General features: G+C 27.7%; 1 protein-coding gene across 1 annotated transcript in view; it reads left to right on the top strand.

Annotated features, from left to right (window-relative positions):
- LOC139426973 (uncharacterized) overlaps positions 1–19,802 on the top strand; it is a 238,153-nt gene that overhangs the window by 89,442 nt on the left and 128,909 nt on the right. The gene's annotated exons all lie outside the window — the stretch shown is intronic.

Raw genomic sequence — 19,802 nt, 5'->3', positions numbered from 1 at the left:
ATATATATATATATATATATATATATATATATATATGAATTTTTGAAGGAGGTATAGTATAGTACGGATCTAAATAACTGAATCAAAGGAAAAAGTTTGGAATTTTCAACTTTAAGAAAAGAAAAGATGCTGGTCATGATTTTTCATATGACAGCGTACACAGAGAGAAAGAATTCTGTTCCAAGTACCTTACTGTAAGGTAATTACATAACCAGTAAGAAAAATATATGGTATTTAAACCATTCATTTGGTAAATTTTTCCTTTCATATGGTAACGGTTTACCAGAAATTCCGATTTTTGAAATTGCAGCTCTTATTACCTCACTTTTAGTAAAAAATACAAAGCTGAAAACCATAGTACGGATAAAAGGTTTTTATGCCATTCCATGGTATCATGAAAAAAATACTTATATTTATCACATTTACTAATTTTTATCACATATTATAAAACCATCTTTAATTGTTAAATTTACCAAAACATTTTTTTAAAAATTACCGAGCTTTTTGCTGTAACCAGAAACATGGCCATTTTTCCCATATTCTGGTAGTTTTGACCATTCTTCTTTCTCAGTCTAGGATCACTCGTGTCTGTTGAAAGAATGATGAAAGTGCCAAGTATATCAAATTATCACATGAGGCCAAAATTAACATGGAAGAATGAGACCAGAATTAAATCAGATATTTTTATCCAAAGATGGAATTTTTCATAAATACTCAACTCATCAACATATTTCAGAAAAAAATTAAAAAGTACTGAAGAAAACAAACTAGCTACGTCAGAGTAGTCAGAAAACTATCCAAATCTAAATTTCATTAACAAAAATAGATTGCAGTACGAAAAATAGCCTCATTGTTACAAAATATCTTAACCAAACTGTATAAGTTTAGTTATCTAAACCAAAAGGAAATCTCTCTTTGCCAACATGATTGAATCTGGTTATAAAATCAAAGAGAGGTCGTATTAAATATTAATAAAGAACAAAATGTTCAAATATTTCCAACAAACTTTGTTTTCAAGAATATGTGTTGGATTTAAATCAACGTGCTCGACCAACACGGAGTCGTACAACGAGGAACACATACAAATTATTTATATCGTTAAATATATACGAATATAATAATACACCGTTAAAAATTAAATAAAGACTTATTCAGCCATTTTTTCCGAGAAATTTCTATTTTGCTATATTCAAACAAAACTGTCGAATAATAATTCATAAGATATTGTCCATCTGTTAACTATCAGAAAAACCTTTTATTAACCTGTTTCACCTAATACGGTTAAAAACAGAATTTTATCGGCCGAACTATTGAAGCTACTTAGTTCCTAGCAGCTCGGGACTTGTTATAGCCGAGAAGGTCTATATGCCAATCTCCTGACCGACAGAACGGGGTTTGAGTCCCAACATTCACACCACAATATTTCCTCCATTTCCTTCAACACAGTGTCTTTCACTCCGCAATTTGTGACCCTGGCCTACTTGAATACTATACTCTTATTCAGCACCATAAATCTGTTTAACACAAAAAGTCTAGTATTTTCCATCTCTTACGGTAGTTGAAACAACCGAAAAAACTAATTAAGCACGGTTCGTTTGATAAAACACAACTCAACAGGAACCAAACTCCAATGCACATTGCCTAACGAAAAACTTAGCTTAAATGTTTTTTTTACTGTTTTGAAACTATGCTAGTTGTAAATGGTTTTAAAAAAACGTGTAAATTGTTTCAAAACCGTAAATGTAAAAATGATCTTTACCGCAAACTTAACGGTTTATTGGATGGGCAGGCTCCTGCCGGTTATTTTTAAGTAGTTTTAGAATGAAAATTCTAAAAATGTAATAAAAATATTAGCTTGCAAAAATATTTTTTTCCAGCCTTGTAACATCGATTCCACACTGAGGAAAAAAAATATGGTTAAAACTACCGGAATATAGTATACTTTGCCATGGAATACCAAAGAGCACAATGGTTTTTATTGAAGAACTTTCGTAATGAATTTTATTAAAATTAACAATAAAATATAATTTAATTACCCTGCCGTTTGATAGTAAATGTTGTAAAATTTGATAATTTTATGATGATACCTTATAGCATGAAATAAAAACCAATTATTTGTTTAAACTTGCTTTTCAGTTTTGTATTTTTGCTAAATGTGTGACAATAAAAGCTGTAATTTTGGAATTCAAAATTTCCGATAGACCGTTGACATCCGAAAGGAAAAATTACCAAATGAATTATTTAAACACGGTATTTTTTTCTTTACTTAAAATTAAGATTTTTCCCTCCACGCACTGAATCTATTCCCCTGATTTTCATATTTTTCCTTTAATATCATTATACATGAGATTAAAGGATTGATTATTTATCCTTATACATGAGAATTTTCAACAAATGCAGCATATGTTTTTATTTAAATCTCTACCCTATAAATTTAGAAAAAAAAATATAAATTTAAAGAGATTCGTAAATAAAGATTGCACTTGAGAATATTAAAAGATAAATTTTTATAACTTATAAATACTTTCCTTTGAACGATCTAGTTTAAAGGAATATATACACTTCTTTGAATATATACACGATGTTTGAATATATACAAAATTATTTGCAAATGTGATGATGATAATTTTTTAGCGTTTTTTATTGGACAATGTAATTGTGACTTAAGTTATGAAAAATTAAAAGAAAATTTCATTGAAACAATATATATTTAAAAACATTAAAACAATTTATAAAAACATTAAAATAGTTCAAAAACAATGAAACAATACATTGAGACAATTTATATTTTTAAAAAAAATACGAACAAAATGGTTTTCTTGAAATTTTTTAAACAAAACATTCTTGACATTTTTTAAACTAGATAATACTGTTTTATATAAATAAATACAATGAAATGTAATGCTAAATACTTTTTTAGTTTTATTAACTAAATAAACACTTTAGTCGCTCTGGACTTATTTAAACTCATGAGAGATACTTGAATTTAATATTTAAATCGAGAAGAAATTTAATATTTAAATGGCCGACGTTTTCATGGCAATTTGAAGTAAACAGTAAAGATTTATAACATATGATACATTTTTTTTTAAAATACGAATAGAAAATGACAATTATTATGATATCCATTATTATTATGACTAATGTACATGTGACCAGAGGAAATTTTAACGAATTGGTCAAATTTACAAAATTCAAACGTACGAAGTGTTACTTCAAACACACTAAATCAAGAAAATGTGTGCTAATATGATTTAAAACTAAAATAGTACCAAAACTAATTAAAAATGAAAGGTTTAATTATGAAAATCTTAAGGCATGGTTATTTATAGACACATTTAGAACAAAAAAATGTATGAAACATGACAAAATATTTATTCGCATTTGACTGGCGAACTTAAAAACTCAAAAAAGGAAATTTTTTCAAACACTATCCAGGCACGCACTACAACAAATAGAAGGCTTCTGTTTTCTCTATATCATCTTCACGTAACTTTCCAGAGAGTTTTAGATTGCTTCTGGTTAACTCTAACACCTCCTTCAATGGGAGTAGTACATATTATGGAACTGCACTGTAAAAACTTCCGAATCAAATTACGGTGTCAGGTACCCGCACTTAGGGTGCATGGTCAATAATATCCATTTTACAGTAAAATCCATTTTTATCGTAAAATATTATATAATTTTTAAAATATTATTTATTCAATTAGAGTGAATCAAAGATTTCACAATAATTATTACTGTAAAAATTACTTTATATCAGACTTTTTGTTCCGTAACATGCTCCGACACCAATGGATTTTACAGAAGTACCGGTGCTTTTTACCGTAATTTGATACGGAATTTCTTACAGTATATCACTTATTAGATACGCCATTAATGCAGCGATTTTGCTAAACGTATTTAAAATGCTGATAAAATTAGTTCTTCTGTCTATTTTTATTACATAGATTCTAATTAAAAAATATGGTCACCTGGAATTGCTTTTTTTTTTCATTTTGTATCTTTCCAATAGAATAACAGAGTTATAAATCACCTCATTTTCTTAAAATTATAAATTTTAGATTTAAATATTGTAATAAATCATTCAATTTTCATATAAATAATAGACATTACTTACGACTTAGATATAAATTATTAAAACATATAGATCTATTAAAACATTAAAAAAAGGCAGACACTAATCTTATACATTACTTTAATGCTGATATATAGATTTTTTAGATCAAGCCCCGTACATATACGTAAAAACTTACAAAAGCGTATGAAACACAATAAATGTTTGTAAGATTTATGTTGTTATTCGAAAAGTATATGACTTCTTTTCCTTTTATATCTTCTATTTCGCACTAAAGCATTTATTTTCTAGAGGGACAAACGTTAAGACAATAAGTCAGTGTTCTGGATAAATCAGTGTCCTGGTATGTCTCTGAGGGCATGATCTTTTGAAAAATGGGAAATATTTTCAGAAATATTATTTTTTACTTAAAAGAGACAAAATATGGCATAGCTACTTTAAGTACTACATATAAAAGAATAGAGAACGAAACGGAAATATGAGGGAGTAAAATTGCAACTTTTTTTTTTTGAATATATAGTTTATGTTTTCTTAACTATCTCATTCTTAGAAAGTTAGCAGCTCGAACCATAATTTCGTGCATACTTACTACAACCTTAATTAAGTGCCAGATTAAACTAAATGATCGTATGAATTAAACATCGTTAACCTTCAATATACGATGTTCATTTGAAAAAAAAAGATTTGTTACAGTTAGCATTTTTACGATGTTTGCAGAAAATTTGCATTACCTTTCCATTTTAAATACCAATATTTTAATTTAAAGTTGAACTGATACTTCTGAGAGTAAATTGACAAATGGAATCAATTATACCATGACAGTCCGAAAATTTGAGACACGTTGAACCATAATATCGTACACATACTACCACTAACTTAACCAAATAATTTTTTTGAATTCTTAAAAAACTAATGAGTTGTCTATGAACATAAAACAATTACGTTTTTAAAATGGCCAAACTCATAAGAAATCATGTTAGGGTTAACTGGCTGTTGAGAAGCACATATTGCACATACCTTGAACCGGTGCAAGGTACAATTCAAATACTGGTGCAAGGTAGAACCATGATGCACTTTTTTCCCTTTTACCGGCAACCTGAGTGTTAGTAATTTTTACAGTGCATTGAGAGTGTGTAGCAAACTCCAGCAAGATGATCCTTATTTTTAAACTCCAGTAAAAGAAAACCCTTTTGTTTAAATGAAAATAATATTCTTTATTATGTAAAAACGAACATTCTAGACGTAGATTCTTTCAAATATAAAGAACCAAACAAGGCTTTTACTCATAAAATTTAAAAAGAAAGAACTTATTCCATCTTGTTCTGCAGATAACCAAGCTGTCAAACCACCCCATTCCTCATCGTACGATCTCACTTAACTTCAACTAGACTCGGTTTGTTACGAGGGGACAGGAACAACCGGTGTAAATGAAATATAAACAAAGGTTTAAATACCATAAAACCCTTTAAATCTGGTTAAGGGGACTATTAACTTTAAAATAGCAATAAAAATTATAAAATTAACGACTTTTTATTATTATATAATAAAAGTAAATATAATTATTATATAATAAAAGTTTTTGAGAATTAAAAGCGAAATAACGGTTTAAAACAACCGTTATTTGGAACTAGAACAAACTAGATTTGGAACAAAACTAGAAATGACAATTCAACACTTCAGAAACAAACCGAAATTTAAACTATTTTTGCTTAAATTAACCAATTTTGTTTTGTATATATTTAACAATGAAACATTATGAAATGCACTATTTAATATTTATTTCTGACTCATAAACATATAAGGTTCTTAAGATGAAAGCTACTTAAGTATTTGAAAGCTACTGATAGTAAAATAATGAAAAGAAACCACAATATCAATAATAAGATTTAAATGCATTTTCTGGCGAATTGCATTTTTCCTTTTTTTATTTCATGGCAGATATCTTAACTCAAAACCTATTGGAAATATTATGATGAAATTTTGCGTGAATATCATAATATTATAAACTATATTTACTAATATTATGTTTCTATTTGAGAATTATTCATTCTCAGCTATGTCAACAAGAAAAAGCTCAGATTAGATTTTGTATTAAAATCGCATGAAAAATGTATGAATTAGTTTTGGTATATTAAAATAAAATGAGTAGTGTGCGGCGCAAGCTTAAAAATTTTCCAATAATTTTTTTTTGTCAATTTTTTTAAAACTATTGAAAATCATATTATAAATAAATGTAATTTTGCTAGTTTTCTTCATTTTATATCTAAATAAATCAAACTATACATATGTATAGCCATAAAATGTTTTTAAAAAAAACTATCAGAATGTTGACAGTCACCTTAAAAATAATATCAAACCATGGAAAGACTAAAATAATTCACTTAATAAAGTTCTTAAATTTGGTAAATTAATTTAAAAGTTTAATAAAATGTTCAGTTTAAACTGTTGTTCATAATAGTTCATAATTTTATTTTTCAGGAACATTACATTTTTTTTCATATGTTGCAATAGATATTACAGTTTCCAATAAAGCCCAATAATATAAAAATAGTTTATCTTCAATGAAGCCTATGATTCAGAAAATTTAAGTATAACTATATTAATAATATTGGTTGCAAAGTGGTGATTTTAGCACTTGCGTTTATCTCTCTATTTGCTTATTTTGGAGCCTACATTTTTTAAATTTTTTAATACAGATTTTTCAAAAGTATTTAGCTTTTCCTAATCTTCTATATAATGCTAAAGTAACATTTATACATTTGTGGGCTATCAACAAAATTTATCACTTACCAACATTCATAAACTTTAACTAAACACATAGACATGGTGGCTCAGGAAATAAGACATTCTCCTCCCAATAAGGTGAACCAGGTTCGAATCCCAGCGGTGGCTAGTCGATGCGAATTTTGCACCCGTCTCGCACTGACCACAGTGCTGAGATAAAATATCCTCAATGGTAGACGAATCATGAGTCTCCTTGCTTTCGGACTAATTGTGGAAGTTTATCGCGTTTTTACTCTCCATGTTACGCAAATACGGGTTAGTTTCATCAAAAAGTTCTCCAGGAAGACTAGTTTCACCCAATGCTTGATTCATAAGCTCCCTTGTCTTCTGGGTTAGGTTCAAAATTGCAAGGTTATAGAGCTGAAAATTTATAATTGTGTAAACTCAGAATAAGGTCGACTTTCCAAAGTCATTTGTAAAATAAAACTAAGCTCAAAATCAGATTGTTGGGCATTAAATCTCATATAAGAAGTTTTTATGCCATGCTCTAAGGTATCATAATAAAATTACTGCATGCGCAATCTCGGGTCATCGTTACAAGACAGTTGAAATGCACACACATGTTCGTATCATCACGAAAAGACAGTTGAAATAAGCACGCATGCTCGGATCATTGTAAAAGTAATAGGATAAAATTACCGAATTTTACCACATTTATCAAATTTTATTGCATTTCTAAAAAAACCGTTATTTTAGTATATTTTAATTTTCATTTTACTAAAATCATTACCAAAGATCTTCGTTAAAAGAATAGCGAGTTTTTTTATGTTCCCATACAGCCAGAAACACGATAACTTTTACCATATTCTGATAGCTTTGAAAATAATTATTTTTATATGTGTACAAATGTAAGAAAAAAATTTCCCCTCTGAAGATTTGATGAGAGGCTGTAATTTTTAGAATCATCAGAAAAAATCACTGATGTATGCTAACAACATATAATTCAACTGGGCTTTTTCTAATAAAATTAATCTTAGTCATTCAAAATATTTGAAAATATAATTAGATGTAAATAAATTTTCCCTAGCCTATAACTCAACTTTCCTATTTATTTTAGCTCATGAATAGTTTATAAGTAAGCAGGTACATTAACTATTTAAGCTATGTATTTGGACATTTTCTGAGTTGAGAATACAGAAAAATTTATTTTCTTTATTATTTGGTTGTTAAAAAGTTCTAATTACTGAATTTAAATTTCGTCGAAAGAAAAAAAAATCAGACTCCCATTACTATTTAGCGTTTGTCAAAGGCAACATTTCGTTAATTTGTTTGAGAAAATAATATTAAAATATTGCTTTCCAACTTGAAAAATTAGTCTTTTTATAAGTAAACATAAAATGTAAAAACTTATATTTAAGCAAGCGAAAGTTGAAGAACTAAATAAGAAATATTAAAAAAAAAGTATCTACCTTTTTTACTCTAAAAGGAGATCTTTTTTTTCATTTTATCTAAAAACTAGTATGCTTAGAATTCCTTTTTTTTTTAAATGAGAAAATCAAGAATTCGTCATGAAAGAGTTATTAATTATACCATGGTATACTAAACTCGTTTATTAATTTGTTTTTGTAAATTAATTTTTATATTTAGATTTTATTTTGCATTTTTTTAGTTATGAAAATGAAGTTAAAGAAGTAAATTTCTTATGAAAGTTTTGAATTATTTTTCATTTTATTAAAACTAATGAAATAACTTAAATTTATAAAAGGAAGTTAAAAGAATATCGTTGGAAAAACTTAAATCTTAATAAATTATTTAATATTTTATGAAACCACACGTTCTCGGAACGTATGCATTTAATAATTTTGATAAAACTAATTTACGATATTTACTTTCTTTTTAATCCGATTAATTTTGAAATTCGATTCTTTGTTTGATATTTTTAATTTTAATACCCTATTATCAGATAATCAGCTTAGTTAAAGTTTATGAATGTTGATAAATGATACATTTTGTTATTCGAAGCATAAATGTACTTTATCATAAAACAAGAGAATCAGAAACACTACATATTTTAAAGAAAACAGATTTAAGAAATTTGAAAAAAAGTAAATACGAAAATAAGTGAATAGATAAATAAAAACAAGTGCTAAGAACTTTATAATGATTTTTTTTTTTGGTATACGTAAATTTTCTAAAAGAGAAAAATCTGAAATCTAAAAAAGTCTTTCTAAAAACCAGTTATTTCTGTTAAATTTACTTTTCAGTTTTGTATTTTTTTTACTAAATGAATGGTAATAAGAACTACAGCTTCGAAGCCCAAAACTTCCGGATAATCGTTACTATATGAATGGAAAAATTACCCAATTAATTATTTAAATACCGTATATTTTGATTTTATTAACTGGATTTCTGTTATTGTTCTTTTCACAAGAAATGCCGTTACCATACTGTAAGGTAATTTTACCAGAATTTTTTTCTTCATATACCTTGTCAATCCTGGTGATATTTATAGTTTACGTTGTGTGTTTAACAATGCTAAAAAACTATTGGGTACCCACTGAAGCCCGTTGCCAAGATTTTAACTTTAAATTGGCTTCAGATTCAGTCTTAAAATGAGTGTCTAAGTGCATTAAAGTAGCTTTGCGCTAATTATTGAAACCACTATGGAACCATGTATTTGAAACATATGGTATGAAAAACCATTCCTATATAAAAAAAACCGTACAAGACGGAAGCAAGGTAATTAAAATGTTATACATTTTCACTAATTTAGTAGGCACTTTGTGAACATTAATACTAAAAGAACAGTCGAATTTTTCTTGTGAACATTTTGTTTGCGATTTCCTGCTCTGTGATCTGATGAAGCAATCTTAGAGAGATGAGTGTTTTCGATGTTCAAAGCTTAAAAGAAATGAACAATATATCATTTGATTTCATGACCGGAAAATCTTTATTTTGTATTCGGCTTACAAAGTAAAAAGAAATAAATAAAACATGAAGTTTAATAAAAAGTGCGTAAAAAAACAAATTATCGAAAACAAAAACTCAAAATCCTTCATAACTAATTAAGTTAAATTATCCTTTTGAATTCTAAAAACGGGGAAGATACAATCATGTTCGTGGCATCACTATTACAGTCAAAGGTTTTAGAGAAAAAAAAACTACATCAGCACTTATGTCAGTTACAGAAGTTTAGTTTTCAAGCCACGCAACTTTAAACATATTGATTAATTTTGATTCAAATCCCTGATAACAAGACTTATTGAAGCTAGAATTTTATTGCCCGTTGAACGAAACGTTTTATGCTTGCACATGCGTTATTTTTTAACTTCAGTTAGCTAGAGAAAAAAATATTCATATTCAAAAAAGTGCTCATTAGTTTTTCGGCGTGACAAAATAAATGAATAGAGAAAAACAAACAATCAAACGTTTGAAATAATCGCTGACTGCAACTTTTGCGAGAAAAGAGTTCGTATTGTCATGAATCTTTTTTTTTTGTGAATTCGAAAGTAAGTAAAGAAAAAAAAGTTGAATTTTCGCGTCGATAATCCCAGCGAACGGAAGACATAAAAATAAGGGGATTGTAGAAAAGGATTTTCAGATATCATTTGTTAAAATACTCTTTTCCATGTTTTTTAATAATAGCCTTTCAACTTATGTTTAATTTTTTCTTCATCAACTCTATACAAAATAATTAAGAAATAAACGCATACAAAAACAATTAAATGTTTTAAATTGGTGCTTTAGTATTTTCTTAATTAGCTGCATTTCTATTTGTTAATTCAATACACAATTTAAAACTAACCTCCTTGATATAACCTCATAGTCAAAAATATTTGTTTTAATTGTAAATTTTAAAGTTACTAAATAACAAAAATTGGTGGCTCATAATTTACACCAAGTAGTGTAAAAGAACATTCTTGGTATTTTACTACAACCGAAACTATCCTTGATGCAGGGACATACCTAGATCCAAGAGTTACACTGTAAAAAAGTAATTGCTACCATTTTTGGGGTTGAGATAAACTGAAATTCTTACAGTGTATGAATTTTGACAATGTTTACAGTGTATGCATTTAATTTTTTGTGTGCTTGTTTATTGACAATGCTTATTTTAATGCATATTAGAATCAATTAAATATATTCATTATAAAAATATTTAGTTTAAAAATCAAACACATTTTTAGTACTGAATATTTTTCGTAATTATTTAAAAACTGAACTGTAGTTATTATGCAAGCAATTATATAAAATTGGCAAAATAAGAATGGTTTGAAAGAATTAGTGTGAATTTATAACTAAAAATGTACTTGTTTTTCAAACGAGATGCTTTTAAAATGAAGCTATTAAAATGATCCTAATGAGCATGAAACACACAAAAATTGAATAAATTAATAAATAAAAACTAAAACAGTAGAAAAGTGAATCAAAAATGGGACTATATACACTATAAAAAATTTTATAATGTCTCAACACCAAAAATGTTGGCAACTTCTTTGTATACAGTGTATGAAGGTGTTTCACTGGAACATTTCGTTGCAAAGTAGTTACCACCTTTTTTGTGTGCTAATACACATAAAAATATCTTACAAAGTACGGTTTTTTAAAGTATAGTAAAACATGTAAATAATAATACTTTACATAAATAAAGTATTATTATTTACATAATTAAAATATAAATTAAGTGTCAAAAATGGCAATTGTCGTAAAATTGCTGGTATGTATTAAAAAGTTTTAAAAAGTTAATACTTTCATTCGAATACTTTTTATCTTATTAAGTTTTAGAGTTTTCTTTTTTAAACAAAACTTAAAAATCAATCATTGGTAATTATTTTAAGAATGCTCGTTATAAATCTTTGTTTGAAGTTAAAAGTTATGCTAAAATTAAGCATTTCCCCATTAGTAATCACTTTAATTATTTTAATGATTCTTTATGTATTTAACTTAAGCAAACTTCAGCTAGCTCAAGATTTTTGATAGCTATAAATAGCTATCAAGAATAAATAAATTTGTTGATTTTCTGCGAAATTGTAACGAAGTAATTAACCTGTTGAAACACACTCATCTCATTAATGACTACTTATGTTACATTGTATTATAACTGATAACTCATAACTATCTTTCAATCTGTCTAATTACACACCCAAAATTTACTCTCTTCTTCAAAAATTAAATATGCTTAAGCTACTTAAAATAGTTCTCTATTTTCTCTAATTGGCTCTATTCAATTTCAGATCTGGATACATTTTTCTTCTCTAAATAAGTAGGTTAGATTCAATTTTCTCTCTGCATTGATATTGAGATGAGTGGAAAAGGCATGAAGAACTAATTACTTCATTTCCAATCTATCGTTCAAACTTCAAAACTAATTATCTTGACATTTATGGAAGAAATATCTGCAATAAGCTGTGTTAAATAGTGCCAGTGATTTATCAAATTATTCTTCCATAGCTTGTTTCTATAAATAAGTGCATGTAAGAAAAAGAATAGGAATATTTCTATTTTGTTTGGTGCATTCTTAAAAGAACTAATAGAAAATTTGTGTGTGAAAGAAATAGCAAGAATGGAACAACCTAAAAAGAAGTGACTTATTAAGTGAGTGATTAAATCACAACTTAAGCTTTAAAAAGTAAAACCAATTCATTCACGGAGAGAAGAATTCTAATAAAATTATTGTATTTGAATGATAATGACATGTCTGGTGTAAAAACAATAATTAGGGTTTATAAAACCAAAATATACGGCATTTAAACCATTCATTTGGTAATTTTATATGGTCACAGTTTACCGGAATTTCTGGTTTTCAAAACTATAGTTCTTATTTACACACATTTAGTAAAACATACCTAACTCAAAAGTAAATTTTACCGAATAAACGGTTTTTATCCCATTCTGTAAGGTATCATCTTAAAATTACTAAATTTTACCAAATTTTATCATAAATATGAAATTTTATTACATATATAAATATCATTAACAAAGTGCTTCGGCAAAACATACCAAGATTTTTGGTGCTCCAAAGCGACAGAAACACGATAAATTTTACCATATTCTGGTAGTTTTGATCACACATTTTTTCTCGGTGTAAAAACGGCAGCGCAGAGCTTTAAAGATAAAGGTAAAAAATTGCCTTTCTAATTTAATAAAGTGCAAAAACTCAAATAGGATTCTCCGAAAACTTTAAAAATTTAAAAGTACAATACCATTTGATTGTTAAATACTTATGAAAGAATTATTTGAAGCAAAATTATGGCATTATTAATTTAAACTCAACCGTATATTATCGTTGATGAAATATTCGGAAAAAAAATCAAATTAGATAAAAGTTAACTGCACTTCCTTTCAATCCAAACTTATTTAATGAATAAAAAATGTCTTCAGATCGGTAATCAACGCTTTCTTATACCTGGCCACCATATTTATTCACAAATGAAGACGGATTCTCAGAGTTGTTTCAATTTTGAGCATATCACTATACTCAATAATGAGTACATGGGGTTTTCAAATTCGACTATATTTGTTTCGGAGCTAATATGACACATTTGCTCAATTTTGAGAAACCCTTTTTCTCAGTGCAGGATTTAAAATTTATTGTAAGTCAAGTAAACGATCCTGTGATGTATTATATAAATTAAATATGACGAACTATTGCGCATATCTTTACGTTGCAAGCTAATTCACTTGAAGTTCACAGGCTATTTGGTATTAATCATGAATAAAAGCATTAAAAATATGTCAAATTATATGAGTCATACATCAGTGCCTTTCAGTTAAGTGTCTGTAGTGAATACATTATCATTTGAATAATTTACGATAGATTCAGAACACTATTCGTCAAAAACTACCAATTGAGAAAATATTTGTTGATGCATGATACTTTTACTGTCCCTGCCTACTCTAGGTGATATTTTTAAGGCTTTTTAAACTGCGTGGGAAAATTTCGTGTATTGATTAATGTGTTGAATTAATGCATATAAAAATTATTTCTGATATATCTTTAAAGTAAGCATTCAAATCATATATTTTTTACATAATTTTTTTTGCGTTTGTATAATTTAAAAATCTTTCAGAAATTTGTATATTATGGTACGATAATCAGATATAATTTGTGAAATCTTCATATAAAAGTAAGAAAAATAATTCATAAAAGGCAAAAAATAATTTTTAAGCGTACATGGATTCTGATGCATACATGATAAATAATTTTAAATGGTAAATAGTTATATTTAATTTAAGTTATTAATAAAAATTCTACATTTATATATTTAATAAATTATAATGTTTTCATTCATTTGAAATTTCGAATGATTAGAATTATTATGATCAGAAAACTATTATCTAATTTAATTAGTAGATTTTGGGAAGTAGTAACATGTCTATATACTAACACACATTTAAGAGAGAATTTTCTTCGAAACAAATGAATTTTATTGGTAACAGTTAGCCTAGATACAAAATTCACTAACTGCTGTTAAGGACAAAAGTAAGGCTTGAGAAAAATAAACAAACAGCTTTATAAAGCATGAAATAAAATATCTTTTAAAAGAAATTTAAAGACATATTTATGAAAGTTAAAAACTGTAATTTCGTATTAAAGATGAGAAGAAACTTTAAACATTAATAAGTTTGAATAATGTGGATTCCAGTGCAGGTTCCGCATTTATTCCGCAGACGCATTGAATACAGCGGCCACTGAATTTTCATTTCTAATATTTAACAATTTTCTAATGTAGTCAAATGTAGGCATCTCTAATGTAGGCAATGTGAAAAGAGTCACACAAAATTTACGACTTCAAACTGGCAGCTTGTTTGGTTGTGCAGAACTATAAAACTTTCGAATGAAATCTGTAATATGAGCAGTATTTTTACAATAAAAGAACATGCTGTTTCCGTAAAAGTTACAATGGAAATCCGTAGTCACAACAGATTTTTACCGTATGAGAACACATTTACTGAGGGCGGAAGTAAATCTGTACTGTGGTTGTGCAAAACCATAAAACTTTCGCATTAAATCTGTAATATGAGCGGGTTTTTTACAATAAAAGAGCAAGTTATTTCCGTAAAATTTGCAATGTAAATCCGCAGTCACAACAGATTTTTACCATATGAGAACACGTTAACTTTGTGAGAGTCAGGAAGTAAATCTGTACTGTGATTGGGCAAAATCATTAAACTTCCGAATTATATCCGTAGTATGAGCGGTTTTCTTTTCAATAAAAGAACTAGTTGTTTCCGTAAAATTTGTGATGTAAATCTGTAGTCACAACAGATTTTTACCATATGAGAACACGTTTACTCTGTGAGATTGTGGAAGTAAATCTGTACTCTCACCAGATGGATAATATTTTATCGGTGTCAGATGGGTTGGTGCTAGACGGGAGAAAAATCGGTACGACCAGCCATTCCTGTGATTCGAACCAGCCTCACCACATTGAACTAGCCTCACCACATCACCACTCTTTCTTCTGAGTCCCCACTGCTCTAGTATTCTATAAAGAAGAAAAAATCGAAATTGTCTTCATCTTAAAGGTCCATATTTAAGCGTAAAAACGTCTGAAATTATAGTGACCCAACTTTATAATAATGTCTGACAAATTACTTATCAAAAATATTGTATCAAAAGAAAAAAAAATAATTAGGTCGAATATCAATTTGACAATAAAATTAAATCTAAGTTTTATGCGATGTCCAAAACCATAAAATAATTGCTGTAAAGTAAGAACAAGTATAGAAAATAATTGCTAAATGATTTGAGAAAAAATAAAGTTATTGTAGGGTATGCAAAACAGCATGACAAAATCTAGAGTTAGGACAGACTGTTTTTATCCGTTTATGATTCGAGTGAAAAAAAAGTATTGTCAAAACCATCAAATATGAGGACAGCCTTATTGTGGGTCCCCGTCAAATATGAGGACAAAGGCTGGGATAGCCTGGTTGGTAGGGCACTGGGCCCATGTCCAAGAGTTCGTGTGTTCAATCCCAACCAGCCGAAGACTCCCCGTGTATTAAATGGGGACTGATGCACGTTAAATCTGTCGAGTCGAAAAGTCCTCCACGTTCCCATAACAAATCAATACCACTAGGGGTACTGATCCAGGAGTTTCCTTGTCTTCTGGACTGGTTCAAAATTACAAGGCTATGGAGTTGAACATTTAGTAGTCGTAAATCCAAAAATTGGGACGGCTGTTCAACAATGGATATAAAAAGAAATATGAAGACAGCCTTAAACCGTCAAATATGAGAAAATGCCCGGAAAAAAACAGGTTTTTTATAGTGTGTCATAAAATTAAAATCGTAAAATAAATACTACAAAATAAATATCATGAAACAAGCATCATTAAATATCATAAAATGGACATTACGTAAGACAATAATAATATGAGAAAGAATGAAAACACATGAAAAGAAATATATTAGTCATTATGCAACAAAAATAAGCTAAAGCAACAAAACCATACAACAATTACTCAGCAATTGACTTCGTAGTTGATGGGAACTTAGTGAAGAAATCGTCATTAACTAAGCAATCAGAACTAAGGATAATAAAGTAGGTCACAAGGCCATACGAGACTGAAAATTTAAGGAGCTACGATTAGGTTTTTTTCTCAGGTTGTTGACTTATTATAAAAATAAAATAACTTTTTTACTTGTTAAATCACAGATTCGGTAAAGTTCAAATATCCAATATGATATATAAATTTCAAAGTCATTTTTTTTAAATTTTGTACGTATATTTGCGAAGAATGTTTCATACATTTAACTTAAAAATGTCTTTTATAAAATTAAAAGAGATGATATAAAAACATTATGAGGTTAATACATTTTAGCAATGAAAGTAAAAAAAAGTAAAATCATTAAATTACCATTAATTGTTTATTTAATATATACTAAAAACTCTATAACGATTGATAACCTTTTCATAAAATCTTAAATGATACGGCCTTAGAATATTGAAGAGTTTTTTTATTATTTATGACAAATTTTGTCTTAAATCGATATTAAAGTAAACAATTTTTTTCAACCCAGTTTACTTTTATTTGTATGACGACAAAAACTATTTTGGCATTGTTATTTTTATGTTACTTAAAGCACAATCTTAATGAACGAAGAAAAGTAATCAGCACTTTCTAATAAATGATAAAGATTTTTTAAAATTTATCGCGCATAAAGAAGTCACATTTATTTTCTGATCATGTTAAAACATAATTTATTTTATTTAATTACTTTTTAATTATTATTTAAGTATTCTGAAGATATAAAACAATCTTTAAGAACTTGTGATTTTCTTTGTCTTTATAGCATGTGTCTTTATAATATAATATGTGCAGGTACAAACTGTTTCGAACATTTTATTTGAACCATAATAATTCGTTCTATCTAAAAAAAATTCGGTTTTAAAACATATTTTTCAATAGAAATTACTGTTTTAAAGTACGAATCTTTGAGCAAATAAAGATTTTGCTCAAGGATTAAAGGTTGATGGATTACACTTAAATTTCTTAACTTAAATAGGGGTGCATAATAGAATAAGTAAGAATTTTTTTTTCAATTAAAGCAGTAATAAAATCTAAAAGATAGAAAATAACTAAGCTATGTGGCTTAAAAATACTGGTGGAGGCTGATTGTGAATTTCTAATAAATGTAAAAAAAAACATTCGCAGTCACTTATTGTGTGCAATTTTTTTCATGTGCTTCATACTGTGATTCATCTGTTACTTAATTTGTTTTTATTCCTTGCATGCTTCCTGTAACAATATTCTTTTTTTTTTTGCGTATTTCATAAAATTCCTTTCCTTGAGGAAAATGTAGGGATATTTAAACTATAGTCATTTTAAATTTGTTAAAAAATCTGTTAAAGAACATAATTTAAATTATCTAACTTGCCAAGATCAGTTAAATAATCTGTGGTATGATCCACTTTTAATTTCGAAATGTTAAGAAGAAAATATCAGCACAAACACCTTTAAACTCAGCTTGAATATCCACTGCAGATTCTGCCAAAGTGTCTTAGACACTTTTTTATTTCAAGAAGTATTTCAGAGTTTCTATTGATATATTGTATGTTTAAAAAGCAGCGGTAGCAAAATCTTATTGAAAGTTTAGAAACCTAATATTTTGCATTTTTAGTGGTTCGTAATATTTTTCGAATAAATCTTCGGTGAGTTTCTTATTCGTACACAGCTCATTTTGAGTTGAAAAATAAGAACACAGCACAAAATGCTTATTTAAGAAAATGAACACAGCTTAAAATGCGTATTTAAGAAAATTGACTCAGTAAAAAAATGAGTCTTTTCTATATTCAACCCAAATGTACGAAAGTTCAAATTAAACGAGGAATTTCGTTCTTACTTTTCCTTATTTATTTAAACACTAACCATAATTACTTGGCAAAGTCCTGGATTTCGGGGTCTGGGTGGCTGCTCTAACAATATTCAGATATGGAATTTCGTTCTAACTTTTCCTTATTTATTTAAACACTAACCATAATTACTTAGCAAAGTCCTGGATTTCGGGATCTGGGTGGCTGCTCTAACAATATTCAGATATGGAATTTCGTTCTTACTTTTCCTTATTTATTTAAACACTAACCATAATTACTTAGCAAAGTCCTGGATTTCGGGGTCTGGGTGCTGCTCTAACAATATTCAGATTTGCGTTCAGAGCTCAAAGAAATTTTCAAAAGTATATATATAAAAAATATATTAAAATTTATAGGACCCATGTCAACCTGTAATAATAACTGTTGACTTTTAAAGTTTTCTTTTTAAAATTAATTTAATAAAATTTAATAAGGGATTTATGCAAATTGATGATATTAAACAGTGAATTTATTACAGATTTATTAGTTTATATTTATAAATAAACAAACTCATAACACAAGTCTGAAAAACGAAATCAAATGCTATGTCCATTTTCTTAGACACACATTTTAGCTGCGTCCATTTTCTGAAACACTTATTTCAAACTGTGTCCATTTTTTTAAACACGCATTTAGAGCTGTCTCCATTTTCTTAAACACACATTTCGAGATATGTTAATTTTCTTCAGCACGCACTTCTAGCTATGTCCATTTTTTTATACACGCATTTTGAGCTGGGTCCATTTTCTTAAACACACATTTGGAGCTGTGCCCTGAATTAAAAAATTACCAATTAAGTGATTCCGTAATGGGCATATTACATCGGAAAGGGTTAAATAACCTTCTTTCTTATATGACATCACAGTTTTGGCATATTTTAGCATTTTTAGTCATAAGCTGTGGCTTTGAATTTCAACGGAGCCTTTATTTAAATAAAATTTGAAAAAAGACTCAGTTTAACTTTGATGCTATTACAATGCAATAGAGGTACAACTAAAATAGAGGTATTGTTTCAAATTTGGCTAGTTAGAAAGGAATTTAACAGTCACTTTTACAATATAAATGATTTTTTTTATTTTATTGTGTGTATTTTGCTGTTATTTATATCTTCTAAAGTGCTTCCCTTTATTTTTAAAGCAATAGAAAACAAGTTAGTGAACCACTAACAACAAACTTTGCGCTAAAATTACAAACAAAAAAAATGCCTTAGAGAGTAATATGTTTTTAGTTAACTGCGACAAACGGGACTTTTTTGTCACTTACAAAAAAGAAAGATGTGAAAGTGTGCGTCAAAACCAATTTTTAAAGCCATTGAAAGAAGTTAAGCTGTACAAATAGAGAAAAAAAACAAAGCATTTTGAAAAATTTTAACCATCGTTACGTCTTCTGTAATCAGTAAGTACGAAAGAAAATATTTCAATGACATGGAAAAGTTCTTCTTTATCCCAAAACAAAAAATAGTACTTACATCTTTATTGCTATACATTTTTCAACATCTCCTTTGATCTGATATAATGATTTTTTTTCTAATGTTGAAATATTAAAAAAACAGCACATTTTATATTATTTATCAAAAAATAAAATTTAAAACGAGCTTGCAAATTTTACACAATTACAATAAAAAAATTACAACAAAAATCT

Source organism: Parasteatoda tepidariorum, chromosome X1 (assembly GCF_043381705.1).
Source record: "Parasteatoda tepidariorum isolate YZ-2023 chromosome X1, CAS_Ptep_4.0, whole genome shotgun sequence".
Taxonomy (NCBI): domain Eukaryota; kingdom Metazoa; phylum Arthropoda; class Arachnida; order Araneae; family Theridiidae; genus Parasteatoda; species Parasteatoda tepidariorum.
Note: the sequence above shows the minus strand (reverse complement) of the source record. Positions and strands in the feature narration are given on the sequence as shown.